This window comes from Lathyrus oleraceus, chromosome 7, assembly GCF_024323335.1.
Source record: "Lathyrus oleraceus cultivar Zhongwan6 chromosome 7, CAAS_Psat_ZW6_1.0, whole genome shotgun sequence".
Taxonomy (NCBI): domain Eukaryota; kingdom Viridiplantae; phylum Streptophyta; class Magnoliopsida; order Fabales; family Fabaceae; genus Lathyrus; species Lathyrus oleraceus.
The window spans coordinates 311,128,182-311,143,077 of record NC_066585.1 but is presented as its reverse complement, the minus strand read 5'-3'; positions in this window follow the sequence as shown (position 1 = coordinate 311,143,077).

Sequence of the window (14,896 nt, the reverse complement as noted above, 5' to 3'; positions counted from 1 at the left end):
ATTTCATATTCTAGGGCATTAGACATTGCATTTTGCATATCATATGAAAATAAGAAAAGTCATCCTCCAAAGTCTTTTCAGAAGATGGAGAGGTTACATGAGTCAAGCCTGAGGGTTTCTATGAAATGATCAACCATCTGAGGGTTTGCATTTCAATTAGGGTTTCCTGATCTTTCAGAGGTTTTGAGCATTATCTTGTTTGCAAGGATATATTACCATCGTCATGGTTCTATCATATTCAAGGGCTTCATTGTTCATTCTCAAGTTCCTTTGGATTAGGGTTTTGACCTCTGGTCAACCCTAATCAATGACATTCTTTAAACCAGGGCTTCTCAAAGAAAGGAGGTATTTGCTGATGAAGAGGATCACATGATCATTATATTGGGCTTATATGAGCTAGGGTTTCATTTCTGAGCCATTTCCCCAAGTGGTGGAGGTTCAAGTTGATCAGGGCATGTCAAGGTCATTTGAGGACCACAAAAAGTCAACTGTGCAAGAGCTGAGGGCTATGAGTTGGGGAGATGAATTTAAACACCTCAATCATGTTCAAACGAAGTCCATTTGTCATTTTAAACATCTATCTTGAAGATTTTGAAGTCATGGCAAAAGTTTCCAAAAATGGAAAATGACCTGTAATTAAAAGTTTCCAAAAATGGCAAGTTTTTGGTTCATATTAAACTTGACTTTTCAACATCAAAGAAGCTTCAAATGGATTTTTGGTGAACATGAAAGTTGAAGATATTTCTCTCCCCTTTTCAAAAAGTCCTATTTCATGATCATCTGATGATTGGTTGAGAAATTATGGCCAAATGATCACAAAGTGTACATGGAAGTTCAACATGGCATAACTTTTGATCCAAAACTCCAAATTGGTCCACTCTTTTTGCAAAATGCTTGTTATGACCAAGAGATTCCAAATCAATCTTTGCCTTGCATGAAAGAATATCACATGACCACTTGTTCACACATGTGCATTTTGGAGGGAAAATTCATAATTTGAATTTGGTTCAAGATACAAGCCAATTAACACTTCCATCATGATTGTTGAATGATCTTAAGTGGATTTGCACCTCAACATGGCACTGTTCACGTATGGATTGTATATGCTACCTCACACTTGCAATTTTGCAAAATACCTTATATCTCTCTAATCTCAATTAGCCATTGCCTAATCCTAATTTCAGCATGATTAACACAGAGTATAAATACAAAATCATAACTGTTTTTCAAGGGAGAACAATTTCAGATCTGAAAATTTTCATTCCCTCCAAAATTCTCTCTCTTTGAAATCAAATTTTCTTCATATAAACCTGTATTTTCTTTGCATAATCTTGCTCACTGTGTATCATTGAGTAGAAATCCACCTTTGGTTTGAAGAATACAGTGCAGATTCAAGCTACACGAGTGCAAACTCATGAAGATGGAACTTGAAAATTGAGCTAGATCTAAGCTGTTTCTATTGCCAATTCTTGCACAAAGCTTTAAGGCACGCATAGAGGAGTAGATCTGGAGCTCTATAGCAGCTGAGGACACGATTTTTGATCACTGCATCTCAAGTAGGTGAAAAATTTATCATCTCTTTTCTTCAATTTCTTGCCATGATTAGGTAGATCCTGTTGCACTGAACATGCTGATATAATTAGATTTTGAATTGGCTAAGAAATGAGATGATGAGTTGAAAGATTTGATGTCAATTATGTTTCCGTTCGATCTGTTCATGTTAGGGAGAATTAGGACTAATGAATATGATATTTGTGATCTACGTTGCAAGACCTTTCCAACCATATAAGATTTGTAGGATTCTGGAAAATTTCGCGTTTGATTCCGTCGGAGCTAGCCGGGGAAGCCGACCGGAACTACTGTTCCGGTGTCTGTAACAGTCTCTAGGGTTTGTGCTTAAAACGCTGCGTTTTGGTGAGCGCGCTTGGAACCTTGCGCGCATCAGTTCGATTCCTGGCCATTGCGCTTTTGAATTTTATTTGAATTTTGCTTTGATCCTGAGCGCGCGTGTTCGATCCTTTGCATTGTAATTTTCTTTATTTCATTTGAATATTATCATTTGACCTTGCCGTGCGTGGGTTCGAATCTGGCTTTATGCATGTTGCTAATTTCATTCAAATTTCATTTTCCATATTATTTCATATTATTTCTTTTTATTTCATTCAACTTTTAAAAATCATTAAAAATAGTAGAATGCTCCAAATTGATCCTAATTTTTTTCCACATTCTTGTTTTGATCTCTAGTTTTTTATAGGATTTATTTCATGATTTGTTGGCATCTGGATTTTTATTTGATATTTTTTGCTTGAACACGGTGTTAAATTGATATGCTATGGTTCATTGCTTTGTGAAATGCTCATCTTTAATCCAATTGACCTGAAATTTGGTATGCTTGATCCTCACATGTGATATGATTTTTGAGCTTTGGTTTGAGATTTTTATCATATGCTATCACTGTTTTGGACACATGGAGATGTAATGTGACAATTTGTGTCACATTTTGGATGTAGCATTTGTGAATTTTGGTTTACCTATCATTTGAGCTCTTACGGATCTAATTTTTTGCACAGTGCTTGTTCATAACATGTGGAATTCACATAAAAAATGTCAAGACCATTGGATGTGTTTCTGTTTTGATTTGGATTTTCTAATTTGGATGTCCAACTTTGTGCATATTGTTTGCCTTTGCATGACATGAATTGTTTGAGCCACTTTCCTTGTGAATTGATCTTGGTCCTTTTGAGGATATCTTGTTGATTGATTAAATGTGCATTATGCAAAAGATTGACTTCTGTTTTGATCATTTGATTTGGTTTTGGACCTAGTCTTTGTACTAGTGGTTTGTACACATACTAATTGTGCTTTGTGTTTCAGGTTTGAGCATTTGGCACTAATGGTTGGTTTGGTTTCACTTTGTGAGATGCCAATACCTTTGATTACTAACTATTGTTGTGTTGTAGGTTCATTGATGTGATGAACTCATTTGAGTGCTTGCACTTGTGACTTGCATTGTGTAAAACTGTTGAATAGTTCCACTGTCTGTCTGTTGGTTTTCTGAATACAATATTAACTGTTTGGCTTTTGTACAGGTACATTAGTGGCTAGCTAGCTTTTGCTTAAGCCTTGGAGTATGGTTGATACACCACTTAGGTAGCTCCTCTTTTACTCCATGTAGTCTGGAAGTCCTGCCACTTTTTTTGCAGGCATTTGGCTGAAGTCCTCCTTAAGAGGCTCTGATTGTGATTGTTTACATTTGTGCCAAAGACCTCTAAATGAGGAATGTTACTTGATAAGACCTCCAAATGAGGCAATTGATAGATAGAAGGGATTAGTAGCCAATCCCCTGTTATTCAGTGAGTCGTTCTTTATGCTCGCACTACGTGCTGATGCTCTAGAACATGTACCCAAGATCTTTGTATAGTGTCAGTCAAGTGGAATAGGGTCCCTCTTTCTGGATCCCCACGCTTTCATTGTTTTGAGCTCACCCAGGCCAGGGTTAAGAGCATGAGGTCTCATCCTCATTACCATTTTGATCTGCTCACCCTAACTCTCAATGTTAGTGGTTAAGAGCTTCAGCATACCCCTACAGTTTTGGCTTGTTTGTCGAGGTTGATATGACCCCTCTTGACTAAAGCCCAACCATTTGTCTGAGCCTCTTGTTTATGTATAGAGTGTGATGCTTGTTCAATTGTGTTGATGTTTATTTGCTGTTTGAACTGACTTGCTTCCTGTGTGAGTTAGATGCATGATTAGAGACTTCAACTTAGGGATTATGGATTGCATGACAACTATTAGGCTCGAGTCAGTCTCCCTTTTAGTTTGTTGTTTCCCTGGTATCTGGTTTGGAGAAAGTTTCTCCCCTGTTAAGGGGAACTACGTCGCCCTGATTCTCATACCAGATGAGATACGTAGGCAGGAGATCGAGCGAGATCTCTTCGGGCACCCTTTTTCTTTTTTGTGTGTGTGTGTTAACCCTTTTTTTTTGAGTGTGGTCAAACTTTTTGTTTCATTTGACGTCTCAGCGTCTCGGGTTTGTGTGACAACTTTTAGGCTCGAGTTCTAGACTCCCTATTAGTTTGTCAATCTGATAACCTTTTTCTTTGGTATTCGCTGGTTAGCGTGTGCTATTGTTTGGAGTTGGATATAAGTCCATGTATTGGCATTCTGTTTCCTGTTTGATTGTTGTTGTTAGGAGTCGGATATAAGTCCATGTATTGGCATTCTGTTTCCTTGCTTGTTTTGTTGTGTGGAGTCGGATATAAGTCCATGGATTGGCATTCCGTTTCCTTTTGAGTGTTTCTTTTGACGTCTCAACGTTTCTTTTCGGTGTTTGTTTCGGCGTGCGTTAGCCGAACTACGAGTGTTCTGATTCTTTCTCTTGATAGAGAAGATACGTAGGCATAAGATGCGATATCCTAGCGAGCATGTTTCCCATTTCCCCGAACTACGTTGACTCTGATGTTTGTTTCTGACAAACTACGTAGGCCCAGGATGCGACATCCTGCCGAGTCCACTTCCTCCATTTTCTTTCACCTGTTTATTATTCCAGTGTGTGCATTCTCTTTGATTAGTTATTTAGCAACCTTTTCCTATTCTTTTGAGCGTGGATCCCGTCGAGTACGGCGGACGTGAGGGGTGCTAATACCTTCCCCATGCGTAACCGACTCCCGTACCTTGCAATCTCTGGTCATAAGACCGTTCCTTTCCCTTTCTTAGGTTAGTCCTGCGCTCACTTTCCGTCATAGGATGAATAACGTCGGTGGCGGCTCTGTAAACTTGTTTTTTTTTTCCGCCGGTTGTTTTTCGCGTTGCGACATAAGCCCAGCCAATTGCTTCTATAAAAAGGACATGGAAAACCTGATTTGATACACAAGAAATAAGGAACGAAATATTGAGAGAGAATAATGGTTTAAGTCTTGTGTGGTTATGTGACTTGTAAGCCATTGAATTCATCCATAGATGATTGAATTGGTCTGATTTTTGAGTTGTAATTTGTCACTCAAAGCTTTTAAGCATGAGTGTGTGTCTACTTGATTGAAGCTGCCAAGTAAGTGTTGGAGAATTGCCATCCAAGGCGCAGCGGAAATTAAAAATTTCTCCATTTAGTGATCCTTATGAATGGGCATGATCAGTGATAGAATCGTTACCTCTTGTGGCGATTCAAACCTTTGGTGCAGATCTCTGATAATGATCAAAACCTTTGATACAGATCCACGGGGCGATCACGAACGTTGAAGGATGACAACGTCTCTACTCAGTCCACACGAACGGATTCCTTCAATCGCAGTGCTAGCTGTTATGAATGAAGGCTTTGAGTGAGAGAAAGAGGGAAACAAAATTCCAAGTCTCTACTTGAATTTCTTTCTGAGTGGATTGGAGTGACAATGCTTCTACCCAAGGGGTTCTATTTATAGAACCACTTTGTAATACCCCAAAATTTACCCTTCATTTTTCCTGAAAAAAAACGGAAAAAAACGAAAAAAGAAAAAAAATTAATTAATTAATTAAATAAATAAAATAAATAAATAAAAATAAATAAATAAATAAAATATAACAAATTATTTTGGACTTGGGTCTCCCTCATTTGAGCCCACTACCCACGAAAATCAGTCTATAAATACTGAAGTTTCAGTAGAGGAAAACACACTTGGAGTTACACTGGGAGATTCACTGGAAAAAGATAGTGAGAGAAAGAAGACAGAACAAAGGGGGATTTTGAGGAGAAACAAAACACTCTGAGGTTTCCTTGGAACAAAACCCTGAGGAAAAAGATAGTGAGAGAAGACCTGACAGAGAACTCAGAGCAGCCTCCAAACCCTGAAGGGAACTCAACTTGTAAACCTCACGGGTGCAACTCAATTTCAATCAAGCTCTCCAATCAGGTTTGCCCTATATCCATCATCTTTATGCCTTTAATTTGAATGCTCTAAATGTATGAGGTATTATGGGTGAATTTGATACATTTTTTGTGAGCCTTTTGTGAATTTTGATGGAATTATTCATGTGGTTACATTTTGATTTAGGGGCAACTCTGGGTTACCCTATTTTGTTTCTCTAACCTGTCTTTGCGTTGCCATGACATTGTTTTCCCTGGATTTCACCTTGTTTGTCTAACCTTTCTGTTGAGTTTTCGCGAGGGCTCACATACTCTTGCAGGGATACCATCCGGAGGTTTATCCTGATTAATCGTATTGACTGATTTTCTTTGATGGTCTAGCTGGAGAGATCTCAGGGTTGCTAATCCTTTAATTGCTGTAACTTCGGATCTTTATCCGTGTGGTAATTTTTTCCTTTTCTCGTACTTTATCGCTTTCTTAGCTGGAAGACCTCGATAGGAGGCAATGTTTGGGCCCCTTGGTGGCATTTTACTTTGAGATACATGTTTTGTGTTTTGTATTCATATCCCCACATGTAGCGCGGTTCCTTCGTCAAGGACTGCCTGTTTGCCCTCGAGCATCCCAAACCCTAAAACCCAAAGCAACACGTTTACTCCTTCTACTACAGGCGAGTAAGTCTCCAAAGATCGAGCATCCGGTAGATTGCGTAGTGACGTCGTTCGTCCAAAACCCAATCCATAACCCCGTAGTTAGCCGAACTACGGCTTGCTCTGATTCTCATTCCAGATGAGATACGTAGGCATAAGATGCGATGTCTTAGCGAGCACACATCCCCCCAACCCATAGGTCAGCCGAGCTACGAAGACTCTGATTCTCATATTCAGATGAGATACGTATGCAGTGGATGCAACATCCGCGCGAGTCATTTTCATTTAACCCTTTTTGTTTTTTTGGCAAACAGCACAAGATAAACCCACACCCTTTAGACAAGAACTACAAAAGTGGATCCCGTAGAGTACTACGGATGCGTAGGGGTGCTAATACCTTCCCTTCGCATAACCGACTCCCGAACCCAATATTTGGTTGCGAGACCCCGTCTTGTCCTTTCCTTTTTCAGGTTTACTTCGAGCGTTTCCTTTCCCTCCCGTGGGATAAATAACGCACGGTGGCGACTCTTCTGTCATTTTCTTTCGCCGGTTGTTTTTTCGCACACTGTATTTTTCAGGTTGCGACAGCTGGCGACTCTGCTGGGGATTTTGAGAAGTTGACCTCTTGCTGGTCCATCTTCCCTAAGCGAGTCCCTCCTAGCTTTTGTAGTTTGTTTGTTTATTGGGTGTTCATGCTGTTGTACAGTTATTTATTTACCTGCTTTACCTTATTACATTGTGTACATATCATTGTTGTATCTGTTGGCTGGCTATGGCTGCTTGGTGATCTTTGTGAGATGAGTTCTATACCCGAACTCGAGTGCACTTAAGATAGGAGAATGGCATAGTCCTGTCAACTTGTGTGGAGTATTCCTTAGCGAGTTGACTTGCAAGCCCATTCACTTGGTGGAGGTCATGTTGAGATCAATAATGTCACATAAGTAAGTTGTGGTTAGACATTACTTGTTCCAATATAGACCTAAGAAGCCAAGGACCTTAGTTTGCCAAACCCATCTTGGCCTATTCGTAGGACGTAGTGCGAAAGTCGTTCAAGTGTAAGATTTGATACGATTGTTACGCGATACTACACTCATAAGAGTCTCTCTTGAGAATATTGTTGGAATACGAGTAGTCGTTCCTCTGATAATATCCGAAAGATGGGATTATGACTATGGGAACCTTTTGTAGAACATGTTTGGCAGGTTTAAACCTTAGTACACTCCTTTTGGGTGGTTATTAACCTAAACTCCATGCTCGTGACTTGCGACAAACCCTTGATTCATGGTTGATCTGATCAGGTATCCTTAATATCAATGAAACTCGGGTATTGATAAGGTGTAAACCATAATCCGCCAAAATGGGTGGCTGATATTAAGGATAACATGATCCATCCCATGACCTTTGTTTGGTGTGCTCTTAATTTCTCTCCAGACAGTGCAACCTGACAGATGTTCAAGCAGATACAACAATCCTGATTGGCATGCCATTGCATTGCATTCACATCATCACACCATTTGCATTCATATCATTTAACACATGTTTATCCTTTTCAAGGAGGTTTAAATCTTCTTCTTGATTCTAGTCGGGGTTTTCTTCTTACAATGTTTATCAAATGTGAGACTGGAATCAAGGGGGTAGAATACCTTTGGAATTGATAAACATGTCATTGCATTTGCATATTCATTAGCATGTCTTGCATAACAGGTACTGCCGCAGGGGTGAGCATTCCAGCTGCAGCACCACTACAACAACAACAATCACAACGTCAACCAGCTCAGTATCAACAGCAGCAACAATCGGGTAACAGACCCGCTTATCAACAGAGGCAAAGGATGATGGACCGACGTTTCGACACCCTTCCAATGTCGTATGCCCAGTTGCTTTCTAGTCTTCAACAACTACAACTTGTGCAATTGCGCACTCTGGCTCCTCCTGTTGGTAGACTTCCGGTGGGTTACGACGCCAACGCTAGGTGTAGCTTCCACTCTGGGGCACCTGGCCATGACATTGAGAACTGCAAAGCTTTTAAGCACGTAGTTCAGGACCTCATAGATTCAAAGGCCATCGACCTTGCGCCAGCTCCGAATGTCGTCAACAATCCCATGCCCCAGCATGGTGGTGCGAACGTTAATTTGGTAGAGGGAGAAGCCAAGTCCATTAGGGATGTGTTGAAGTTGAAGACTCCATTGTTGGATATCAAAGGATGCTTGCTGAAGGCCGATGTCTTCCCCGGTTGTGGGAAGGGTTGTTTGGATTGTGCCACTCAGAGTGGAGGTTGTTTGAAACTACAGCAGGGTATTCAGGCCTTGCTCGACAAAGGTATCCTCCAGGTTGAGGGTCTGTCTGTCCAAGAGTCTGCGGAAGGGGTTGAGGAAGAAGTGTTTGAAGATGCTACTGATGAATTCGCAGATGTTGTTCCTGTTAATTTTGTGATTCCCAGTGAGGTCTCTGCAGTCAACAAAGAAGATGGGGATAGTGATTGTGACATTGACAACTGGGTGCGTCCGAGGATCCCGGATGAAGTCATCAACAATTGGTCTTCTGAGGAGATTATCCAAGTCACTCTTCTTGAAGAGTAATTTTCTTTGTTTATTCATGCATATCCAAGTCTTACGTTCCGCCCAGGGCGTAATGACTCATTGTAGGGCCCATCTATGTGACGCTTGCATTTTTTATCATAAATAAAGGACGTCTTTTTGCATTCAAATATTTCGTTCCCTATCTTTCTATTTTTGCAGTTTTTCAAAATAAATAAAAAAAAAAATGGCAATGTTTCGTTTAGTTTTCACTTCTTGTTCACACTCATAAGCACATACCATCACTCATGCAGATGCACATCACCGGATCCTATTGATAACGGTTCTGCTATGGCTCGTTTCGACTTTGAAAATCCAATCTTTCAAGCTGAAGAAGAGGGTGATGAAGACTGTGAACTCCCTGAAGAACTTACCAGGTTATTAAAACAAGAGGAAAAGGTTATTCAACCGCATCGAGAGTCTGTTGAAGTGATTAATCTCGGCACCGAAGACGCCAAGAGAGAAATCAAGATAGGGGCTGCTTTGAGAGATTATGTGAAGAAAGGGCTGATTGAATTGCTGCAAGAATACGTTGACATCTTCGCCTGGTCTTATCAGGACATGCCTGGGCTGGACACAGACATCGTGGTACACCGCTTGCCTCTCAAAGAAGGTTGTCCTCCGGTCAAGTAGAAACTTAGAAGAACAAGACCAGAGATGGCTGTCAAGATAAAGGAAGAAGTACAAAAGCAGTTGGATGCAGGGTTTCTAGCAGTCACCAATTATCCTCCATGGGTTGTAAACATTGTCCCAGTACCTAAGAAGGATGGAAAGGTACGGATGTGTGTCGACTACCGGGATCTGAACAGAGCTAGCCCTAAAGATGATTTCCCATTACCTCACATCGACGTTTTGGTGGATAATACAACTCAGTTCTCGGTATTCTCCTTCATGGATGGATTTTCTGGCTATAACCAAATCAAGATGGCACCAGAAGACATGGAAAAGACAACTTTCATAACCCCATGGGGCACCTTCTGCTACAAGGTGATGCCGTTTGGTCTGAAAAATGCTGGAGCAACATATCAACGAGCAATGGTGACTCTGTTCCATGATATGATTCATCATGAAATCGAGGTTTATGTGGACGATATGATTGCCAAATCTCAGACAGAAGAAGAACATTTGGTGAATTTGCAGAAACTGTTTGAGCGTTTGAGGAAATTCAAACTGAGACTTAATCCGAACAAGTGCACTTTCGGGGTGAGATAGGAAAATTGTTGGGTTTTATCGTTAGCGGAAAAGGGATTGAGGTGGATCCCGACAAAGTGAAAGCAATACAGGAAATGCCTGAGCCAAGAACAGAGAAGCAAGTCCGTAGTTTCTTAGGGAGGTTGAACTACATTGCAAGGTTCATCTCTCACCTAACAACCACGTGTGAGCCAATTTTCAAATTGCTGAGGAAAGATCAGGCTATCAGGTGGAATGAAGATTGTCAAAGGGCTTTCGAGAAGATAAAAGAGTATCTACAGAAACCTCCAATCCTTATACCTCCAGTTCCTGGGAGACCTCTGATAATGTACCTATCAGTGACTGAGAACTCGATGGGGTGTGTATTGGGACAACATGACGAGTCTGGTCAAAAAGAGCATGCCATATACTACCTTAGCAAAAAGTTTACCGACTGTGAAGTCAAATATTCGCAGCTTGAGAAAACTTGTTGTGCTTTGGCCTGGGCTGCTCGCCGACTGAGGCAGTATATGTTGAACCATACTACCTTGTTGATTTCTAAGATGGATCCAGTGAAATACATATTCGAGAAGCCAGCTCTCACCGGAAGGGTCGCTCGTTGGCAAATGATTTTAACAGAGTATGATATTCAGTACACGTCACAGAAGGCCATCAAAGGGAGTATTCTGTCAGACTATCTTGCTCAGCAGCCGATTGATGATTATGAGCCGATGAAGTTTGATTTTCCTGATGAAGACATCATGTTCCTCAAGATAAAAGACTGTGAAGAGCCAGTTGTTGAGGAGGGACCTGATCCAAACGAAAAATGGACTTTGTTGTTTGATGGGGCTGTCAATGCTAGAGGAAGTGGAATTGGCGCTGTTATTACTACTCCGAAAGGTGCCCACATACCTTTCACCGCTCGTTTGACTTTTGAGTGCACAAATAATGAAGCTGAGTACGAGGCCTGTATCTTGGGTATTGAGCAAGCCATTGATCTGAGAATCAAGACTCTGGACATCTTCGGAGATTCAGCTCTGGTGATCAATCAAGTAAATGGTGATTGGAATACTCTCCAGCCCACTCTGGTCCCCTACAGAGACTACACGAGAAGACTGTTGACTTTCTTCACAACAGTAAAATTGTATCATATACCTCGTGATGAGAACCAGATGGCAGACGCACTTGCTACTCTATCCTCCATGATCAAGGTAATTCGTTGGAACCATGCTCCCAGGATCGATGTGATGCGCCTTGACAGGGCCGCGTATGTGTTTGCTGCTGAATTGGCAGTCGATGACAAGCCCTGGTATCACGATATCAAGTGCTTTCTGAAGAATCAAGAGTACCCTGCAGGGGCATCCAATAATGACAGAAAGACTTTGAGAAGATTGGCAGGCAGTTTCTTCTTGAACAAAGACGATGTGTTGTATAAGAGGAACTTCGACATGGTTTTGCTCAGATGTGTGGACAGACACGAGGCGGACATGTTAATGCAGGAAGTTCATGAAGGTTCCTTCGGTACTCATGCCGGTGGACATGCAATGGCTAAGAAATTGTTGAGAGCGGGTTATTATTGGATGACCATGGAATCAGATTGTTTCAAGTATGCTCGGAAGTGTCATAAATGCCAGATTTATGCTGATAAGGTGCATGTACCGCCGAATCCTCTGAATGTGATGTCTTCGCCGTGGCCGTTTGCCATGTGGGGCATTGACATGATTGGAAAGATTGAGCCGACTGCTTCCAATGGGCATCGCTTCATCCTTGTTGCCATCGACTATTTCACCAAGTGGGTCGAGGCAGCGTCGTTCGCGAATGTCACCAGACATGTGGTTGCCCGTTTCATCAAGAAAGAAATCATTTGTCGCTATGGGATTCCCGAAAGAATCATTACCGATAATGGTTCTAATCTCAACAACAAAATGATGAAGGAGTTGTGTCAGAACTTCAACATTCAGCATCACAATTCTTCCCCTTACCGCCCTAAGATGAACAACGCTGTTGAGGCGGCAAATAAGAACATAAAGAAGATTGTGCAGAAGATGGTCGTCACGTACAGACATTGGCATGAAATGCTACCCTTTCGCCTTGCATGGGTACCGCACTTCAGTACGTACATCGACCGGGGCAACCCCTTACTCCCTTGTGTATGGTATGGAAGCAGTCCTACCTGTTGAAGTGGAGATTCCTTCTCTAAGAGTCTTGTTGGATGTCAAGCTAGACGAAGCTGAATGGATTCGGACAAGGTTCAATGAGTTGAGTCTTATCGAAGAGAAGCAAATGGCAGCCATTTGTCGTGGGCAGTTGTATCAGAGTCGGATGAAGAGAGCCTTTGATCAGAAAGTGCGTCCTCGTTGTTTCCAAGTTGGAGATCTAGTTTTGAAAAGGATCCTTCCTCCTCAGACAGATCACAGGGGCAAGTGGACTCCTAACTATGATGGACCGTATATTGTCACCAAGGTTTTTGATGGTGGGGCTTTAATGCTTGCAACTATGGATGGTGAAAACTTCACTTCCCATGTGAACTCAGACGCAGTTAAAAAATACTTCGCATAAAATAGACCCGCTGGACAGTAAAAAAGAGTAGTCCAGGCAAAAATGGGCGTCCCGGCGAACCAAGAAAATGAAAGGGTTCGGGCAAAAATTAGGGAGAAAAATAAAAAAAGATTGTACACCCAGTAAGTTGAAAACCTAAAAAGGCAACTTAGGCAAAAATGGGTATCCCGGTGGATCGAAAACCCGAAAAGGGCGATCCAGGCAAAAGTTAGGGATTAAGCGAATGACTGCGTTCTGAGTAGTTCTGAATCTCATCTCGTGCCAATGACTGGAAATTTTTGAAGGATAGGAAACAGTCCAATCACTCTTTCAGAGAGCTGATCATCTGGAGAATCTTGAAGACGGGCAAGTCATAGCAGAATTGGAACCCAATAGAAATCCATTTCACATTGCCATTAGATTAATTTCTGTTTTTATCTATTGTGCGATTACCTCTTTCCAGGGATTGCTTCTTAATGTAAATGCCTATTGAGAGGCCATTCAATCAATAAAATCATGTTATTCAGTATATCTCTGTTTTCATTTTCATTTTACTATTTTGTTTGCAAAAATGACGTCCGAATTTTTGATAAACATTGCATCATGACACATAAGGGCTTTACAGGTACATGCTTAATAAACATTTAAAATTGTTGTAAATTTTAAGTGCTTTGGATCGTCTATTCAGAACAGATACCCTCGGGGCATTTCCTTAAAATTCCCTGCAGATGATCGTGAATATCTTCCCCAGTGAAGTCACCAACAGACAAATTCGGTGTCTTATCCCTGCAGAGCTGATCAGAGCGTTGGATTCTTCAATCCCCAGCAGTTTCTCACCACCGTACTTCCCCAAGCGGTTGTTTCAGGACATACACTCCCCAGTAGAGTTGATAGTACCAGACTACATATCCCCAACGGGGTTGACAGTGCTAGACTTTATCTTCCCAGCAGAAGTGGCTGCTCCTTAGAGTTCGATGCCAGATCGATAATCCCAATGCCAGATCCATGGTTTCTTTCCTTGAAGCAGAACCTCGGTACCGTATCAGTGTTTGCTCCCCCTGCTGAGTCATCTCTCGCAAATCGTGGTTGCCAGAACCATTGTAGCTTTCCTCAGCAGCAGGCTTCCGATGCCATTCTTTCCCCGATCAGAGTCTCGGTATGGCCAGAACACCGCATGGCTAGTCATCTCCCCACAGAGTTCATTGTGGTGTGTATCTCCAGCAGCCTGGCCAAAGCCCAAAGGATGGTAATCATTTCCCCAACAGATCCCCTTGCCTCGGCTTGGCATTCTACCCAGCATTTCGCATCCCTGCATGTAGAATCATATTGCATTGCATCCTTCCAAATCGCGTAGCATTTCCATTTTCATGGAGCATTACGCCATTGAAAAATTCAAACATACGCATGTAAGCATAAAACATTCTCGGTATCCCAAGTGATAAGCTAGAAGTTGTTTTCAGTACTCAGACTAAAGATTGTTCATGACTTACCTTTGTTATCCCCAGCAAGTGTCATTGGCCCATGCGACGCCTCTATTATCATTCCCTATTTCTACCAATGCTGACAGGCATGAAGTTTTCCGGTATCCAGACCGAAGTGGCATTCAGGCCAGTTTTCCGGTATCCAGACCGAAGTGGCATTCAGGCCAGTTTTCCGGTATCCAGACCGAAGTGGCATTCAGGCCAGTGTTCCGATGTTCAGATCGAAGAAGTTTCCGACGGTCAGGTCGATGCGACTTGTGGCGTTCAGGACAGTTTTCCGATATTCATATCGAAGTGGCATTCAGGCCAGTTTTCCGATATCCAGACCGAAGTGGCATTCAGGCCAGTTTTCCGGTATCCAGACCGAAGTGGCATTCAGGCCAGTGTTCCGATGTTCAGATCGAAGAAGTTTCCGACGGTCAGGTCGATGCGACTTGTGGCGCTCAGGCCAGTTTTCCGATATTCATATCGAAGTGGCATTCAGGCCAGTTTTCCGATATCCAGACCGAAGTGGCATTCAGGCCAGTTTTTCGGTATCCAGACCGAAGTGGCATTCAGGCCAGTGTTCCGATGTTCAGATCGAAGAAGTTTCCGACGGTCAGGTCAATGCGACTTGTGGCATTCAGGCCAGTGTTCCGATATTCAGA